Below are 19592 nucleotides of genomic sequence, written 5' to 3'. Positions count from 1 at the left end.
CACTCATCTCCACTACAAATAGGAAAAAGAGGCTACAATTTGCACGAGCTCACCAAAATTGGACTGTTGAAGACTGGAAAAATGTTGCCTGGTCTGATGAGTCTCGATTTCTGTTGAGACATTCAAATGGTAGAGTCTGAATTTGGCGTAAACAGAATGAGAACATGTATCCATCCTCTGATGGCTACTTCCAGCAGGATAATGCACCATGTCACAAAGCTCGAATCATTTCAAATTGGTTTCTTGAACATGACAATGAGTTCACTGTACTAAAATGGCCCCCACAGTCACCAGATCTCAACCCAATAGAGCATCTTTGGGATGTGGTGGAACAGGAGCTTCGTGCCCTGGATGTGCATCCCTCAAATCTCCATCAACTGCAAGATGCTATCCTATCAATATGGGCCAACATTTCTAAAGAATGCTATCAGCACCTTGTTGAATCAATGTCACGTAGAATTAAGGCAGTTCTGAAGGCAAAAGGGGGTCCAACACCGTATTAGTATGGTGTTCCTAATAATTCTTTAGGTGAGTGTATACAAATGCAGGAACCCCTGTCTTCTAGCAGAAGGTAAATCTGTTCAATAGTTAACATTAGTAAGCTAAGTATTTAAAATAATATGTTTACAAGAAATTATAATATAATTTTTGTAATTTTACATTTAGAATGCCTTCCTGTATTGTACAGGGTTGTACATCTAGCAGCTATAAAAATGATCCAAATATTAGCCTTCACGTCTTCCCGAGTCAGCAACACAAAATACGCAAATACAGACTGGACAATTTGAAGATAATCTTGATTTTATGGTCCAAAATGTTCAATATAGCAAAGTAAATTACGCATACAGAATGTGCTCGTTACACTTTACAAGACTATATTTATACTGAAAAAAGACGTCATCTTAAGGCGACAGTTCGGGGACAGGTGAAGCAAACCCTAATCCCTGCAGTACAACTGTGACAGCCAGTGCTTTAAGTGGGCCAAAAGAGGTGCCGGTACTCTATTAGGCGCCGGTGCTCCCCCCCCCTGCACATCAGACCCCCCCATCACACACATATATATTAGTTCCTCTATGTACCAGTACAGTACCCCCCCCACCACCGCACATTCGTTCCTCTCTGTACCAGTACCCCCCTGCACATCAGACCCCCCCCCCCACTCATCACACACACACACATTAATTCCTCTCTGTACCAGTACCCCCCTGCCAGGGGGGTACTGGTACAGAGAGGAATTAATGTGTGTGTGTGTGTGATGAGGGGGGGGTCGGATGTGCAGGGGGGTACTGGTTCAGAGAGCAACGAATGTGCGGTGGTGGGGGGGGGGGGTACTGGTACATAGAGGAACTAATATATATGTGTGTGATGGGGGGTCTGATGTGCAGAGGGGTACTGGTACAGAGAGGCACTAATGTGTGGTGGTGGTGGGGGGGGGGGGTACTGGTAAAGAGAGGAACTAATGTGTGTGATGAGGGGGGGGGGGGGGCTGGTGTGCAGGGGGGTACTGGTACAGAGAGGAACGAATGTGCGGTGGTGGGGGGGGGGGGGTCCTGGTACATAGAGGAACTAATATATATGTGTGTGATGGGGGGTCTGATGTGCAGAGGGGTACTGGTACAGAGAGGCACTAATGTGTGGTGGTGGTGGGGGGGGGTACTGGTAAAGAGAGGAACTAATGTGTGTGATGAGGGGGGGGGGGTCTGATGTGCAGGGGGGTACTGGTACAGAGAGGAACGAATGTGCGGTGGTGGGGGGGGGGTCCTGGTACATAGAGGAACTAATATATATGTGTGTGATGGGGGGGTCTGATGTGCAGGGGCCCCCTACACATCAGACCCACCCATCAGACACATATATATTAGTTCCTCTATGTACCAGTACCCCCCCCCCCCACCACCACCGCACATTCGTTCCTCTCTGTACCAGTACCCCCCTGCACATCAGACCCCCCCCCCTCATCACACACATTAGTTCCTCTCTTTACCAGTACCCCCCCCCCCCACCACCACCACCACACATTAGTGCCTCTCTGTACCAGTACCCCTCTGCACATCAGACCCCCCATCACACACATATATATTAGTTCCTCTATGTACCAGTACCCCCCCCCCCCCCCCCACCGCACATTCGTTCCTCTCTGAACCAGTACCCCCCTGCACATCAGACCTCCCCCCCCCCCCTCATCACACACATTAATTCCTCTCTGTACCAGTACCCCCCTGCCAGGGGGGGGGGGGGGTACTGGTACAGAGAGGAACTAATGTGTGTGGGGGGAGGGGGGGTGCCTGTCACTCACCAGTACTCTTCAGAAGTTGGATTCCAAAGCAAAGTCGATGTTCTTTGCTGCACCGTCCGACTCCTGACTCCAAGGAGGACCAGTCACTGGTCGCCGCACTGATCGCTCCTCAGTCACAGGCGCGCGGGAAGGAGTTGACGTCACCTAACGTGAGGTCAACTCCCTGCCTGCGCCAGCCTGAGCCGTACTCTGCAACGACCCGCCCCCCTCCACTAGCTGCCCAGCCAACGACATTAGGGAGGAGATACTGCCAGCTCTCCGCTGCGCTCCGGTACCGGAAACCCACGTACTGGGCGCACGGAGAGGTGCTGGTACTCTCCAGGGCAATTTTTGGAAGTGACAGCAACAAACTGTACTGTATCATATGTGGCTTGTTCCACCATTATGACCACAACTACTTCAACAGCGAATTATACCTTAACCAGAAGTAGGCTAACGACTTCTGGACAAACATTACACAGTCTGGTTGATCCTGTTGTTCTGCCACCCCCCAAAAATATAAAAACTCATCACATTTCAAAGCTTACGGGGACAACAGGCAGCATTGGGTCAAACACCACTCAGTGTACAAAGACAAATTCATTACCACAAAGTCTACAAAACAAGGCTTCCTCTCCTAACACTTTAAAATTTGGTCTAACAAAACCGCCTCCATATGTTTTCATTAAAAAAATGGATAAAGGGATAAACACGGACCACTTTATAAATAAATAAAAAAAATTGCGGTTAATACAGACCACCATAGAAACAGCTACAGCTAATGAAGCTAACAGTTTCAATTATAGAGCCTGAAAACTGGCCTTGGGAAGCATCATCGCATTTGGAAGATGATGATCGCAGGACATCGTCGAAATTTTCAAGAAAGCAGGATTATACTGAGAAGGAAATTGATTTCAGAGATAGAGAAGACATTATTCCTAATTTTTTCACCGGTGACGATAAAATCGCTACTTCTACTTAATTCTCAACATTATTGTTTTTTGAAGGAACATGATTACACATATTTTTCTGGGTTAGATGAAGTATAATCTGATTGTGTACCACCAAACGAGCAAGGTATTCCATTATCACCAATAGAGAAAAGCATTTTCCCCTTATCACCTGTGCCTGACAGCATCGTTTTTTTCATTTGAAAAAACGAAGCCACACTTACAGACCCCAGTGATGACAACTTTCATATTTCCAAATGCAATGATGATCTTGATGATAGTGTATTTACCTCTTCCGAAGACGAAATTTTAAATAAATAAAAAAATTGTGGATTTAGACACTGATTGCTCAAATCATGCCACAGAGGAAAATTTTTTAGTATTTGAATGTGAATTAAGGAAATTATTAAAGATGGTGAAGTGTCAGTCTAAAAAAAATTGTCATTGCAACCTTGTGGTGTTCAAGAAGCGTTATACTGGCAGTATGATTTCTGTAGAAGTAAAATGTTCTAACGGACATGAAATAAAACTTTGGAATTCGATGACTTCCGGTTCCGGCGCCGCCATGTGAGGACGCAGTGCACGGAGCTCCTGCATACCGCCGAACACAGCTTTCATTTTGCAGCGCAGGGAACTGCTTTTCAGCCCTGAGAGACGTCCAACTGACACCACTTACCTGCACCGAGGAGCTGATGGAAAAATATCTCCTCCGAAGTGGGCAGAAAATTACAGGTGCGCAGCTAGCAGCCTCACAGAACGCGGCAAAAATGGCGGACACTCAGCCGCTGATATTCCGGGAGGATGGCTCCCGAAGTACTCAGCGTGATGGGTCCCCCTTGGGTAGCTCGGTCCCATTGGACTATAAACAGCTAGCCATTGAAGTGGCAATGCGTATAATGCCAGACATCCAGAAAACCCTGGAGACGACAATACTGGCCTCTTTTAACTCCCTGAGGGAAGAAGTAAATCAGACCTTGCAGCAGCAAGCAGGGGACTCTGAATCTGTCTTGAAATCTCAACAGCATGCCCTGGAGTACCTGCGGTTTAAGGTTGATGACCTTGAAAACAGGTCCCGCCGCAACAACCTGCGGGTGGTGGGCCTGCCTGAGTCCATTAAACAACTAGACCTTTTGGATATATGTGAAAAGGAATTGCCTGAGGCCCTGGGTTTAAAAAAATTCTGTCGGGTGGAGCGGGCCCACAGGATTGGCCCAGAAAGAGGTGCCACTAGGGACTCTAATACGGAGTCTCCCCGTGGTGGGGATGGACAGCCTCGTCAAGTTATTTTTAAATTGCTGGACTTTAATGATAAGGTGGCCCTACTTCGCAGTTTTCGCAAGAGACGGCATCAGATAACCATCAGGGGTCACAAAATCTTATTGTTTGAGGATTTCTCGGCTGAGGTGGCGAAAAAACGCAAGGCTTTCAGCCCAGTCTGCACTGCACTTTACCAAAGGGACATCCGGTTTCAACTTCTTTTTCCTGCGATTCTAAAGATCCACCGAGCACACGGAGGGACTATTACCTTTAGATCCCCTTCTGAGGCAGAGGAGGCCTTAGATGAGATTGTAGATTCAGAGCCGCATGACGTCCCCCTCTCTCCTCAGCGGCCCACTCTAAAGGACTCATTGGAACCAGCTGTCCGCCGAGGGAATGACCGTTCGCGTGATGGCTCAGAAAGGCACTCCAGAAGAGGGCGTTGATACACCTTAATTCAAAATGTTGTTGGGACTCATTCCTGAGGGGTAGTATTGTTAGTGCTGCTCAGCCGCTCCAGATCAGGGATGTGTGTTATTCTGCTCTCTGTTTGATGTTAGGGCCTTTTATTGTTCAGTCGTACAGATTGTCATTGCTTAGGCCAGGTATGCGAGAGTTCTGCCATGGTGGAAAAAAGGAAAGTCTATAACTAGATCTAGAGACGGCTGACACCATCTAGTCGTATTCTGCCTAGCGGATTATTGTCTGCTGCCAGGGAAAGAGGAGGGAGGGAAAGAGAACAAAAAGCAAAAGACAAAAACCAATACAAGTATAACCGAATAACACTGCCTAGGTGGCAGTGTTATTCGGTTATACTTGTATTGGTTTTTGTCTTTTGCTTTTTGTTCTCTTTCCCTCCCTCCTCTTTCCCTCTCTCCTCCCTTCTCCCTTGGCTTTCTCTGTCCAGGGATCTGTGCATACCAGAGCTGAAATGCGAATCATCTCCTGGAATGTCAAGGGTTTACGCTCCCCACAAAAGCGGTCTAAGATTTTGCGCCACCTGAAGCGTCTTCAACCTGATGTGGTTCTCCTGCAAGAGACGCACTTGGAAGATAAAGATTTCTTTCGCCTGAATTTTTTTTGGGTAGGTTACGGATCCTCGGCCAGAGAACGCAAAGCAGGAGTACTCACACTGCTTCATAGAAATTTCTCAGGGAAAATACTATCAGAATCTCATGACAGTGAGGGCAGATGGCATAGGCTATTGGTAGAGATTGGAGGGATATCTTATAGTATCCATAATGTCTATGCCCCAAATGATAATAACGCCCCCTTTTACGCTCTTCTGGAGAACAGACTGCATATGGATGGAACTCACAATAGAATTGTGGGTGGTGATTTTAACTTAGTCGCATCTGTTCTGGAAGACCGGAAGAGGGCTGAGGGAATGGTCAGAACACAAAGGCTCTCTGACAAGGTTATACCTCCCCTTTTAGCCTCTACAGGATTATATGATACCTGGCACTCTCTGATCCTGATGACAGGGAATACACACATTTTTCGCACGCACACAATGTATGGTCTCGTATTGACTACCTCTTCCTTCCCTTGCATATGTCATCTAGGGTGGTCTCCGCTGAAATTCATGACTTACTTATTTCTTATCACTCACCTATCTCCATTTCCCTACAGGATACTTACTCTAGAGCAGTGGTCGGCAAGCCGCGGCTTGCGAGCCACATGCGGCTCTTTTTATCCTTGAATGCGGCTCTTTGGTGCGGGCTGGCGGGTGGGCGGCCGCGCAGCCATATCGCGCCGCTCAAGCTTGCAAAATGTCAGTTATGCGCCTCCTGCCCCGTCTGTCTGCTCCTTCCACTTTATGAATGAAGCAGGCAGGCGGGGCAGGAGGCGCATGACGGAGGGTGAGATGTCACGCTGCGCACAGCAGCAGAAGGGCGGGCAGCGGCGGACTTTCTGCAGAACACCGTCCAGGAGGAGCGAAATGTCCTGCAGCAGAAAGGTAGGAGCTGCCACGGTGTGTGCACAGCGCCAGGCACTGCACCGGCCCCGCCGCAAGTGTCCCTGCCTCCTCCCTTCCCCCCACTAATACATTACTTTACTTACTGGAGGGCACTTATGGGGGATATCTGTGGAGTGCACTTATAGGGGATATCTGTGGAGGGCACTTATGGGGGATATCTGTGGAGGGCACTTATATAGCATCTTATGCTATATGTGTGTCATCCACAGATATCCCCCATAGGTGCGTCATCCACAGATATCCCCCATAGGTGCGTCATCCACAGATATCCCCCATAGGTGCGTCATCCACAGATATCCCCCATAGGTGCGTCATCCACAGATATCCCCCATAGGTGCGTCATCCACAGATATCCCCCATAAGTGCGTCATCCACAGATATCCCCCATAAGTGCGTCATCCACAGATATCCCCCATAAATGCGCCCTCCACAGATATCCCCCATAAGTGCGCCCTCCACAGATATCCCCATAAGTGCGCCCTCCACAGATATCCCCCATAAGTGCGCCCTCCACAGATATCCCCCATAAGTGCGTCATCCACAGATATCCCCCATAAGTGTGCCCTCCACATTACATCCACATCTGCAGACAAGTTTAATAAAAGTAAAAAATGATAAAGATAAAATGAAATAATAATCAAGATCCAAATAAAAGAAAGTACATATAAAAGTATGTAAAAACACACTCTGGGCTCATGCCCACGAATGTAAGGGCGCCGTGCCTGTGCTCTGGACCGCAAATAGCGGTCCGTCCGCAATGCACGGACACAGACCATGGGGCAGCTGCATGAGGATCGCGGACCCATTCACTTGAATGGGGTTCGCGATCCGCATCCGACTGCCCGCACCGACTGCCGTGTGCAGCCCGCATCATGGACCCATACACTTCAATGGGTCCAGGATCGGGGATATGAGTGCTACAGTGTGCTTCTGTGGTGCTTCTGGCTGTGCCTCCGCACCGCGAAAAAGTAGTGCATGCGCTACTTTTTTGCGGTGCGGAGGCACAGCCAGAAGCACCACGGAAGCACTCTGTAGCACTCATATTCCGGATCCTGGACCCATTGAAGTGAATGGGTCCTTGATGCGGGCTGCACACGGCCAGTGCCCGTGTATTGCGGACCCGCCGTATGCGACCTGCAATATGGCAACGGCTGGCACACGGTCGTGTGCATGAGCCCTAATAGTCCTCACTGGTACTGTTGACGCAATATTTTAGGTTTTAAAAATGTGGCTCTGCAAAGAAATTTCAATCGTGGTTTTGCCGATATTTGGCTCAGTTGAAAAAAAGTTTGCCCACCACTGCCCTAGAGGAACTGATTTTCTGTGGCGCTTTCCTTCTTTTCTGGCCAAAGATGACAACTTTAAAGACACACTGCAAGGTTGGTGGTGGGAGTTTCAAGGGGACAATCCCCGGGGTGCATCAGATGTTTCGACCCATTGGGAGACTGCTAAAGCGGTCCTGAGGGGTCGAATTCTCAGTTATGTCAGTAATTTACGCAAGGTGGTCGCAAAACAATATCAGGAGGCAAGCTCGACCCTTAGGCCTATTGCACACGACCGTATGGCTTTTTCAGTGTTTTGCGATCCGTTTTTCACGGATCCGTTGTTCCGTTTTTTGTTTCCGTTGTGTTTCCGTTTCTGTTCCGTTTTTCCGTTCCGTTTTTCCGTATGGCATATACAGTATACAGTAATTACATAGATAAAATTGGGCTGGGCATAACATTTTCAATAGATGGTTCAGCAAAAAACGGAACGGAAACGGAAGACATACGGATGCATTTCCGTATGTGTTCCGTTTTTTTGCGGACCCATTGACTTGAATGGAGCCACGGACTGTGATTTGCGGGCAATAATAGGACATGTTCTATGTTAAAACGGAACGGAAAAACGGAACAGAAACGGAAACACAACGGAAACGGAATGCATACGGAGTACATTCCGTTTTTTTTGCGGACCCATTGAAATCAATGGTTCCGTATACGGACCGTATACGGACCGCAAAAAACGGCCAGTAAACGGGAAAAAAAAACGGCCGTGTGAAAGAGGCCTTAGACAGGCATACACTCAATTCCTCCGGGTGGCTACCACTCAGTACAAGGAGGCTTGGATTGCAGCTAGAAATACCTTTGAATTATGGGTAGATAAAAGGGAGGCCATGTACAGGTCAGAATTCCAGACGGATCTGTTCAGATTTGGGAATAAATCAGGCAAAATGCTGGCTAACTTAGCACGGGGCAGGAGAGCTCCTACAGTCATCACAGCTCTGAAAGGGGAGGGGGGAGTGGTCCAAACAAATCCTAAGTTGATAAATGAATTGCTGGGGAAATACTATGAGCGCCTCTACAGCGACAATCCAGAGGATCCCGAAAAGGGCGAGCGTTTCCTATCAGACATCAAATTGCCTTCCCTGACTGAGGAACAACAGGGATCTTTAAATGCGGAAATAACTGCTGAGGAAGTACTACATATAATACGCTCCTTACATAATGGGAAGGCGCCAGGCCCTGACGGATTCTCAGGGGAATTTTATAAAGTGCTACAAGAAAATCTTGCCCCCACGCTAACAGAATATTTTAATCACCTACTACACACAGGTAGTTTTCCTGCCCATGTGAATGTTGCCCACATTAAATTGATACTCAAGCCTAATAAAGACCCACAAGATCCAGGCTCGTACCGCCCGATCTCGCTCATTAACCAGGATCTCAAGATCTTGACTAAAATATTGGCTGACAGACTGAGCCTACTAATGCCCGCCCTGGTAGGTCCTTCACAAGTTGGTTTCATTAAAGGGAGGTCGGGGGTGGCCAATGTCAGGAAGGTATTGGCAACCTTGGATTGGGTTCGGCGCCGCCCTCAGCCAGCCTCGACCCCTATTTTCTTTGCTTTGGATGCAGAAAAAGCTTTTGATTCATTGCAATGGGATTGGCTGGGGGTGGTGCTCGATAAATTCAAGATTTTTGGGGATATCCGTACTTTTCTGAAGGGTCTCTATTCCAGCCCAGCGACGCGCATTCATACGGGTGGTTTCCTGTCCCAGGTTTTTCCCCTTCAGAGAGGAACTAGACAGGGTTGTCCGCTTTCCCCCCTCCTCTTTGACCTAGCCATCGAGCCTCTAGCTAGATTTTTAGAGGACTCTGACCTGTACTCAGGTATCACTATAGGTAAGAAAGAGGTCAAACTAGCTTTATATGCTGATGATCTTCTGATTTTTATGGAAACTCCTCAGCGACACTTAGGCCTCTTAATGGAGTTCCTAAGTTTTTTTGGGTCCTTTTCGGGATATAAAATAAACTCGTCTAAAAGTGAGATTCTGGAGTTACACGCCACTAATCCACCGCAGTTCTGGTTGGACCTGGGTTTCTCTTTGTCTGCTGTTAAGAAATATGTCACTTACTTAGGGGTTAAAATCGGTAAGCTCCCGGGGTCACTGTACACGCTAAACTACCCTCCCCTCATAGCGAAAATAATATCTGAATTACAGAAATGGCATTCACTTCCCTTGTCTCTACTAGGAAGGTGCCAGCTCATCAAAATGATGAGCTTTTCTAAGTTGCTCTACCCCCTCCAAACGCTTCCGATCCTACTGAAACATACTGATGTCACTGCCCTGAATAAAGCGTTTACCACGTTTTTGTGGTCCGGCAGGCGCCCTCGTATCTCTCTTTCGAAGCTTATGCTGTGGAAACCAGAAGGAGGAGTGAAATTCCCGAATATACGGGGTTACAATTTATCATGTCTTATACGTCACATATCCGATTGGGTGCACAATACTGATCTTTTCTCTAATAGGAAAAACAAAACCTGGTGGCTCCCTGGAACTTGGTATCGTGCCTTCATTCTAGCCTGGCCTCGTTACCCGGGGATATTAAATCCTCGCTTTTATTGAGAGATACGATAGCAGCCTGGAAGGCGATCAGGAAGACAGCAGGTCTGCCTCATGCAATCTCTAAATGGATGCCGCTATGGGGTCATCCAGGATTTCCGTCAGGAATTAGTTTGAGACCCTCTGAGCTGTGGGTATCTAGAGGTTTGACCAGGGCGGAACATCTGATGCACCAAGGGGAAAAGCGTTGGCTGACCCCAAAAGAACTGAAGGAAAAATACGCCCTGCCGGATTCCCATTTCCTGCAAATAATGCAGATTGTGGGTTTCTGTTCACATAGACTACGTGATCTGTCAAAGGAAGCGACTACGAATTCCTTCGACGAGATCCTCAGTTTCTCTCCCCAAACAGTTTCTCTCTCTAGTTTGTATAGGGCTTTTTCAGGCAATTTCACGAAAGCCAAAGTGTCCACACTTTTTAAGAAGTGGGAGCGTATCACCATGGATGATGAGATTGGGGAAAAGATCCTGGAAGGCTGGAGTAAGGTCCGCCAGTGCGTGATAGGTGAGACTTGGCGTGAAACGTATTTTAAAATGATGCATCAGGCAATTTATGGTTTTAATTTTCCAGCCTCACCTCAGTTTCCGGACCGCATCACACATTGTCCAAACTGCAAAATGGCTGCTACGGATTTCTGGCATGGCATATGGACATGTCCTGAGGTAGTCAAATTTTGGGCCACCGTGATTGATTATATCAAGACAAACTGGTTGGTGGAATTATCTATGGAACCCCAGGCCCTGGTCTTCCATGACATACGTCTGGAAAACCCAACTCAGATACCGATCATATTGCACTCTGTTTTATTAGTAGCCAAAAGAGTCTTGCTTCAAAGATGGCTCATAGATGCCATGCCAGACATTCCAGCTGTGGTCTCTGATTTGAAAGTTTTATTGGGCTTTGAGAGGATTGAAGCGTCTAGACACAAAGAAGGTTCAGCTTCCAAATTCTTCAATAAATGGCGCACTTTTATTACCGCACACTTTAGTCCGGTGGAGATTGGGGAATTAGTCAAACCCTTTCAGTACACCTCATGGTATCTTAAAGCATCTCTAGGTAATGCCTTGGGCCCCCTGGCAGTATAGTCCTGCCTCCCCCCCCCCGTGTCTCTCTGCCTCCCACCTCTTTCCTTTCTTTTATTTTATTTTCTCCCTGATGTCTTTGATTCTTGTTCTACTTATTTTAAGTTAAAATAAAAAATGCAGTCAGATTCATATGTACTGAATTCGTGTCCCATATGATGCTGTATTTGACCCCCTGACTCCTTTTGGAGGACACGTGGGGAAAGTATGTATAATGGGAACGTTTTAATCGCATCTGCTGTCCTAAGTGGACTGAGTTTTCAGAAGACTAGACTATTCTTTGATATTCTGAAGCTGCGATGTATTGGCCAAACGACATTTTTCAAAAATCTAAGGAAATATCTGTTTCCTGCAATTGATATACAATGGAAAAAAGAATAAACTGCAGTCCTAGAGGAGTTGAAAAATAAAACATTGTGTTTGTATTCTGTTAAATACTGCATCTATACCCTGATGGATTATGAATCAAAGAAAATAGTTTATTTTTCTGTAGAACAGATAGTTCCTCCACTCACAGCAGTGTCTCTAGAAAAAATTGCATTTGAAAAAAATGTGGACTATTTGATTAACAGTGGAGTTGATATCAACATAATTGCCACTGATAGGCACATTTCAATTTGTAAAATAATGAGAGACAAATATAAATCAATTAAGCACCAATTTGATGTGTGGTACATGGCAAAGCCTATTGGAAGTAAGGTGCTGGCTGCCTCTAAAAAAAAAGAAAGTACAATTTTAGCAAATTAGATAGAACCAATTAAAAACCACCTATGGTCGTGTTCGCGAACCTGCGGTGGGGATGGGGAGCAACTAGTAACAAAATGGAAATTATTACTGTACCATGTCGTGAATGTACATGAGTGGTGTAGTCCCGACTCCTACAACTCATGTCTACATCCTCCAATAGTCCCACAAACTCACGAAAATACAAAATGGCTTTTCCCAAAATCTCCTACCTTTAATACCCTTCAGGCCATTGTTGAGAGCAAAAACTTTATTCGGGACTAGGGTTGAGCGAACCCGAACTGTAAAGTTCGGGTTCGTACCGAACTTTAGGATTTTGGGACCCCGAACCAGAACATTTCTGTATAAGTTTGGCTTCGGTGTTCGCCGCTTTCTTGGCGCTTTTTTGAATAGGCTGCACAGCAGCCAATCAACAAGCATCATACTGCTTGCCCCAAAAGGCCATCACAGCCATGCCTACTATTGGCATGGCTGTGATTGGCCAACTGCAGCATGTGACCCAGCCTCTATTTAAGCTGGAGTCACGTAGCGCCGCCTGTCACTCTGCTCGGATTAGTGTAGGGATAGGCTGCAGCTGCTGTGAGGGAGAGATCAGGGAGGAATCTTATGACAAACTGCTTCTTTACTCAGCGATCTACAGCAAATGTGTTTTGTGGGTGCAGTGCACAATTGTTTTAAGCCTGCCCAGAGCCAACTACTACTGAAAACTTCCTTCAGTTAGTCAATATCAATACATAATCGGCAGCCATTTTATGCAACGATAGTGCACCAGCACAGGATATCTGCATGTCTGCAAGTCCAGAATATTGCTTTGAGACACTGGGGTTAAAAAAAAACTTAGTTTCATAAAGTGCACATCTGGGATTATTGCTGCATAAGTGACTGTGAAATTTAGGCCAGAAATGCGGCTTTCTCATACTGGGGCATACTGGGGTGAAAAAAAACCCCATCTGTTTCATATAGTGCACATCTAGGATTATAGGTGCATAAGGGACTGTTCATTTTGGCCAGAAATACGGCTTTTGCTTACTGGGGTTAAATCCTCTGATATACTGCACATCTGGGATTAGAGGTTAGTTCCTGTGAAATTTAGGCCACAAATACGGGTTTCTCATACTGGGGCTTACTGGTGTGAAAAAAAACCATCTGTTTCATATAGTGCACATCTAGGATTATAGGTGCATAAGTGAGTGTCACATTTAGGCCAGAAATACGGCTTTGGCATACTGGGGCATACTGGGTGAACAAACCCCTCTGTTTCATATAGTGCACATCTAGGATTATAGGTGCATAAGGGACTGTTCATTTTAGGCCAGAACACATCTAGGATTATAGGTGCATAAGGGACTGTTCATTTTAGGCCAGAAATACGGCTTTTTCTTACTGGGGTTAAAAAAAACTCTGATATACTGCACATCTGGGATTATAGGTGCATAAGTTATTGTGAAATTTAGGCCACAAATACGGCTTTTGCTTACTGGGGTTAAAAAAACTCTGATATACTGCACATCTGGGATTAGAGGTGCATAAATTCCTGTGAAATTTAGGCCACAAATACGGCTTTCTCATACTGGGGCATATTGGGGTGAAAAAAAACCATCTGTTTCATATAGTGCACATCTAGGATTATAGGTGCATAAGTGAGTGTCACATTTAGGCCAGAAATATGGCTTTGGCATACTGGGGCATACTGGGTGAAACAAACCCCTCTGTTTCATATACTGCACATATGGGATTAGACGTACATAAGTGAGTGTTACATTTAGGCCAGAAATACGGCTTTCTCATACTGGGGCATACTGGGGTGAAAAAAACATCTGTTTCATATAGTGCACATCTAGGATTATAGGTGCATAAGTGAGTGTCACATTTAGGCCAGAAATACGGCTTTGGCATACTGGGTGAAACAAACCCCTCTGTTTCATATAGTGCACATCTAGGATTATAGGTGCATAAGGGACTGTTCATTTTAGGCCAGAAATACGGCTTTTGCTTACTGGGGTTTAAAAAAACCTCTGATATACTGCACATCTGGGATTAGAGGTGCATAAATTCCTGTGAAATTTAGGCCACAATACGGCTTTTCTCATACTGGGGCATATTGGGGTGAAAAAAAAACATCTGTTTCATATAGTGCACATCTAGGATTATAGGTGCATAAGTGAGTGTCACATTTAGGCCAGAAATAAGGCTTTGGCATACTGGGGCATACTGGGTGAAACAAACCCCTCTGTTTCATATACTGCACATCTGGGATTAGACGTACATGAGTGAGTGTTACATTTAGGCCAGAAATACGGCTTTCTCATACTGGGGCATACTGGGGTGAAAAAAACATCTGTTTCATATAGTGCACATCTAGGATTATAGGTGCATAAGTGAGTGTCACATTTAGGCCAGAAATACAACTTTGGCATACGGGGGCATACTGGGTGAAACAAACCCCTCTGTTTCATATAGTGCACATCTAGGATTATAGGTGCATAAGGGACCTGTTCATTTTAGGCCAGAACACATCTAGGATTATAGGTGCATAAGGGACTGTTCATTTTAGGCCAGAAATACGGCTTTTGCTTACTGGGGTTAAAAAAAAACCTCTGATATACTGCACATCTGGGATTATAGGTGCATAAGTTACTGTGAAATTTAGGCCACAAATACGGCTTTTGCTTACTGGGGTTTAAAAAAAAACCTCTGATATACTGCACATCTGGGATTAGAGGTGCATAAGTTACTGTGAAATTTAGGCCACAAATACTGCTGTCATATAGAGTTAAAAAAAAATTTGAGTGCAATACCCAACATCAGAGTTTTTATTGGCGGTTAATTATTTATTAACATACTTAACCACTTTTTACTTTGCTTGTAAACGCTAAATATGAGGCAAACATCTAATAAGGGACACGGTCGTGGTGGTGGTGTTGGTGGAGCCTCTGGTGCTGGGAGAGGACGTGGCCGTTCTGCCACAGCTACACGTCCTACTGAACCTACTATCCTCAGGTCCCAGTAGCCCGCCAGAATCTACAGCGATATTTGGTCGGGCCTAATGCCGTTCTAAGGATGGTAAGGCCTGAGCAAGTACAGGCGCTAGTCGATTGGGTGGCCGACAGTGGATCCAGCAGGTTTACATTATCTCCCACCCAGTCTTCTGCAGAAAACGCACAGGTGGCGCTTGAAACCCATGCCCATAAGTCTTCACATCACCCCCGTGCATATCGGGGAACCTGTCTGAGCCTCAAGTCATGCAGCAGTCTCTTATGCTGTTTGAAGACTCTGCTGGCAGGGTTTCCCTAGGGCATCCACCTAGCCCTTCCCAGGGGTGGAAGACATAGAATGCACTGATGCACAACCACTTATGTTTTCTGATGAGGACATGGGAATACTACCTCAGCACGTCTCTGATGAAGATGGTGCCAACTGCTGCGTCTTTCTACAGTGTGCAGACCGAAAAGGAGGTCAGGGGAGGAAGACTGGGTGGAAGACGATGCAGGGGACGATGAGGTCCTAGACCCCACATGGAATGAAGGTCGTGCCACTGAATTTCAGAGTTCAGAGGAAGAGGCAGTGGTGAGACCGAGACAACAGCGTAGGCAAAAGAGGGAGCAGGGTGCAAAAGCAGAGCAGCCGTCGCCAAAACAGTTCGCCTGCTACTGGCCACCGTCACCAGGACCGAGCACACCAAAGGTAACTTCAAGGAGTTCCCTGGCATGGCACTTCTTCACACAATAAGCTGACGACAAGACCCGAGTGGTTTGCACGCTGTGCCATCAGAGCCTGAAGCGAGACATTAACGTTCTGAACCTTAGCACAACCTGCATGACCAGGCATCTACATGCGAGACAACGGGCTGCAGTGGAGTAAGCACCTTTAAAACCAAGAAAGGGCTCAGGCCCCTCCTGCTCCCTCTTCTGCTGCTGCCTCGGCCTCTTCCTCCGCCTCTGGAGGAATGTTGGCACCTGCGGCCCAGCAAACAGAGGATGTGCCACCAACACCACCACCTCCGTCACCAAGCATCTCCACCATGTCACACGGAAAGGTTCAGCTCTCCATCTTGCAACCTTGGAGAGAAAGCGTAAATTCCCACCTAGCCACCCTCGATCCCTGGCACTGAATGCCAACATTTCTAAACTACTGGCCTTTGAAATGCTGTCCAGTCAGGCTGGTGGAGATGGACAGCTTCAAACAGCTCATGTCACTTGCAGTCCCACAGTACGTCGTTCCAGCCGCCACTACTTCTCCCGGAGAGCCGTGCTCTCCCTGCACAACCAAGTATCGGATAAAATCAAGTGTGCACTGCGCAACGCCATCTGTGGCAAGGTCCCACCTAACCACAGATACGTGGACAGTAAGCATGGCCAGGGACGCTATATCTCCCTAACTGCACACTGGGTAAATGTAGTGGCGGCTGGGCCCCAGGCGAGAGCTGTTTGGCACACGTCCTTCCACCGCCAAGGATCGCAGGGCATCATTCTTTGCCTCCTGTTGCCTCCTCTTCCTACTTGGCTTCCTCCTCCTCTTCTACCACCTCCTCATCCGGTCAGCGACAGACCTTCACCACCAACTTCAGCACAGCCAGGGGTTAACGTCAGCGTTCTGAAACTGATGTGTTTGGAGGACAGGCCCCACACCGCGCAGGAGTTTGTGGTGGGTATAAAACAACAGACCGACGAGTGGTTGCTGCCAGTGAGCCTCAAGCCCGGCCTGGTGGGTGTGCGATAATGGGCGAAATCTCGTTGCAGCTTTGGGACTAGCCGGTTTGACGCACATCCCTTTGCCTGGCGCATGTGCTGAATTTGATGGTGCAGAGAAATTCATTCACAACTACCCCGACATGTAAGAGCTGCTGCATAAAGTGCGGGCCGTCTGTTCGCGCTTCCAGCTTCTCATCTGCCGCCGCTCGGCTGTCTCTGCTCTACAGCGTAACTTCGGCCTTCCCGCTCACCACCTCATATGCGACGTGCCCACCAGGTGGAACTCCACCTTGCACATGCAGGAGAGACTGTGTGAGCAGCAGCAGGCCATAGTGGGAGTTTCAGCTGCAGCATGCACGGGTGAGTCGGCACTGCGGAACAGCACCACTTCACCACCAATGACTGGGCCTCCATACGAGACCTGTGTGCCCTGTGTGCGCTGTTTCGAGTAACTCCACCAACATGGCCAGTGGCGATGACGCCGTTATCAGCGTTACAATACCACTCTATGTCTCCTTGAGAAAACACTTAGGGCGATGATAGAAGAGGATGTGGGCCCAGGACGAGGAGGAGGAAGAGGGTCCATCTCTAACACTTTCAGGCCAGTCTTTAAGAAGTGGCTCAGAAAGAGGTTTTTGCAACAGCAGAGGCCAGGTACAAATTTGGCCAGCAGGCCCGACTACTGAGGATGAGGAGGTAGAGGATGAGGAGGAGGATGGGGATGAAGCATTTTCACAGCGGAGTGGCACCCAACGCAGCTCGGGCCATCACTGGTGCGTGGCTAGGGGGATACGGAGGACGCAGACGATACTCCTCCCACACAGGAAGCTTGTCCTTACCTCTGGGCAGCCTGGCACAAATGAGCGACTACATGCTGCAGTGCATGCGCAATGACAGCAGAGTTGCCCACATTTTAATGTGTGCTGACTACTGGGTGGCCACCCTGCTGGATCCCCGTTACAAAGACAATGTGCCGTCCTTAATTCCCTCACGGGAGCGTGATCGGAAGATGCGTGACTACAGGCACACGTTGGTAGACGCGGTCCTGAGAGCATTCCGACTGACGCCGGGGGACAAGTGGAAGCACAGAGTGAAGGCAGGAGGGAGGAGGAAGAGGTCGCCAACGCAGCTGTGTCAGCGCCAGCACCTCAGAAGGCAGGGTTAACATGGCCGACATGTGGAAAAGCTTGTCACCTCGCCGCAACAACCGGCCCCAACTGCTGATATGGAGCGTGTTAGCAGGAGGCAGCATTTGAACAACATTGGTGGAACAGTAACTGTGCAACACGACTATACGTACTGACTGATGGTTCTGCCCCATTCAACTTCTGGGTCTCCAAATTGTCCACATGGCCAGAGCTGCCCTGCATGCCTTGGAGGTGCTGGCCTGCCCTGCAGCCAGTGTACTCTCTGAACTTGTATTTAGCACGGCAGGAGGCGTCATTACAGACAGACGCAGCCGCCTGTCCACAGCCAACGTGGACAAGCTCAGTTCATTAAAATGAACCAGGCTTGGATCCCACAAGACTTGTCTGTACCTTGTGCAGAATAGACAGTTTCTAACAGCCTCAACCATCCATCCTTGTACTCAAGTGCACTTATTCCTTTTTCTTTTTTATATATGTCCCAAAATTTTGGGAGATACCCCTATGTAAAAATGCTAAATAACACACATCTGTGTTGGCTACCTATTCCTCCTTCGCCGCCGCTTCCACCTAGACTGCCACGTGAGCCTACACGGCCACATCCATCCATTCACCGCCTCCTCAACCTCTTCCTCCGACATCATTCCTAATTTTTATATTTTTTTTAAGGTCTTTATATGTTTTTTTTTATTTCATTTCCCTATGCACATTTGTTTGCAGAGCATTTCCCATGCTCTTAAGCACATGTTAATGCCTTTTGCAGCCCTCTAGCTCTTTCCAGGGCTATTTTAGAGCCATTTCAGTGGCACAAAAGTTCGGGTCCCCATTGACTTCAATGGGGTTCGGATTCAAGTACGGGTCAAGTTCGGGTCCCGAACCCGAACTTTTTTTCAAGTTCGGCTGAACCTGAACTGCGAACCCGAACATCCAGGTGTCCGCTCAACTTTATTCGGGACATAAAACAACTGAACTACTTCTGTCACACTGGTGAACTTGAAACTTACCATAGTGTATGCCTCAAGTACCGACCCAAGCGCATTTTTATTTTTTTTATGATGGAATGTTGGCACGTTCACAAATGGCAGCCTTAGATCACAATCACAATGTTAAAAGATCTCTTGCAGTACTTACACATTTTTTTTTATCACAGGTGACCCAGTTGGCACCAACCGTCATCGACTTGAGTTTTCAAAGGCAAGAAATCGTGGGTCATTAAAGCTCTATATGCGCCAACAATTTAGCGAACTGGTTATTGTAAGTTTTTAATCAACACCACACATTGGCAACACGTGAATTTTTAATGATCAATTATATTCGATGATGCATTTTTGTTATGTACAATGCATTTTTGCACGAGGCACGGTCTTTATCTGTATTGTTGTATCAATTTCACATTGCTGCTGGTGGATATGTATTATTATTTATTTAATATATTTTTTATGAATTGTGATTATTTCTATTTTAATTGGATGATTTAATGTAATGAATTGACACACCTTTATATATTACTGATGTAACACATGTCTGCATAGCTTGAGAAAGACCATAACAAGCGGTTGCTATTTGACACTGGGTGAATAA

At 47.0% G+C, this 19592-nt stretch overlaps 1 long non-coding RNA gene across 1 annotated transcript in view; it reads left to right on the top strand.

The window, feature by feature from the left end:
* The window catches only part of LOC120997996, a 253359-nt gene that overhangs the window by 189972 nt on the left and 43795 nt on the right, over positions 1 to 19592 (top strand). Inside the window, exon 3 of the long non-coding RNA XR_005778275.1 lies at positions 11808 to 11818. This is a non-coding gene — a long non-coding RNA (uncharacterized LOC120997996). The remainder of the gene's footprint in view (positions 1 to 11807; positions 11819 to 19592) is intronic.

The sequence above is a fragment of the Bufo bufo genome, chromosome 4 (assembly GCF_905171765.1).
Source record: "Bufo bufo chromosome 4, aBufBuf1.1, whole genome shotgun sequence".
Taxonomy (NCBI): domain Eukaryota; kingdom Metazoa; phylum Chordata; class Amphibia; order Anura; family Bufonidae; genus Bufo; species Bufo bufo.
This window is presented reverse-complemented; position numbering and strand designations above follow the sequence as displayed.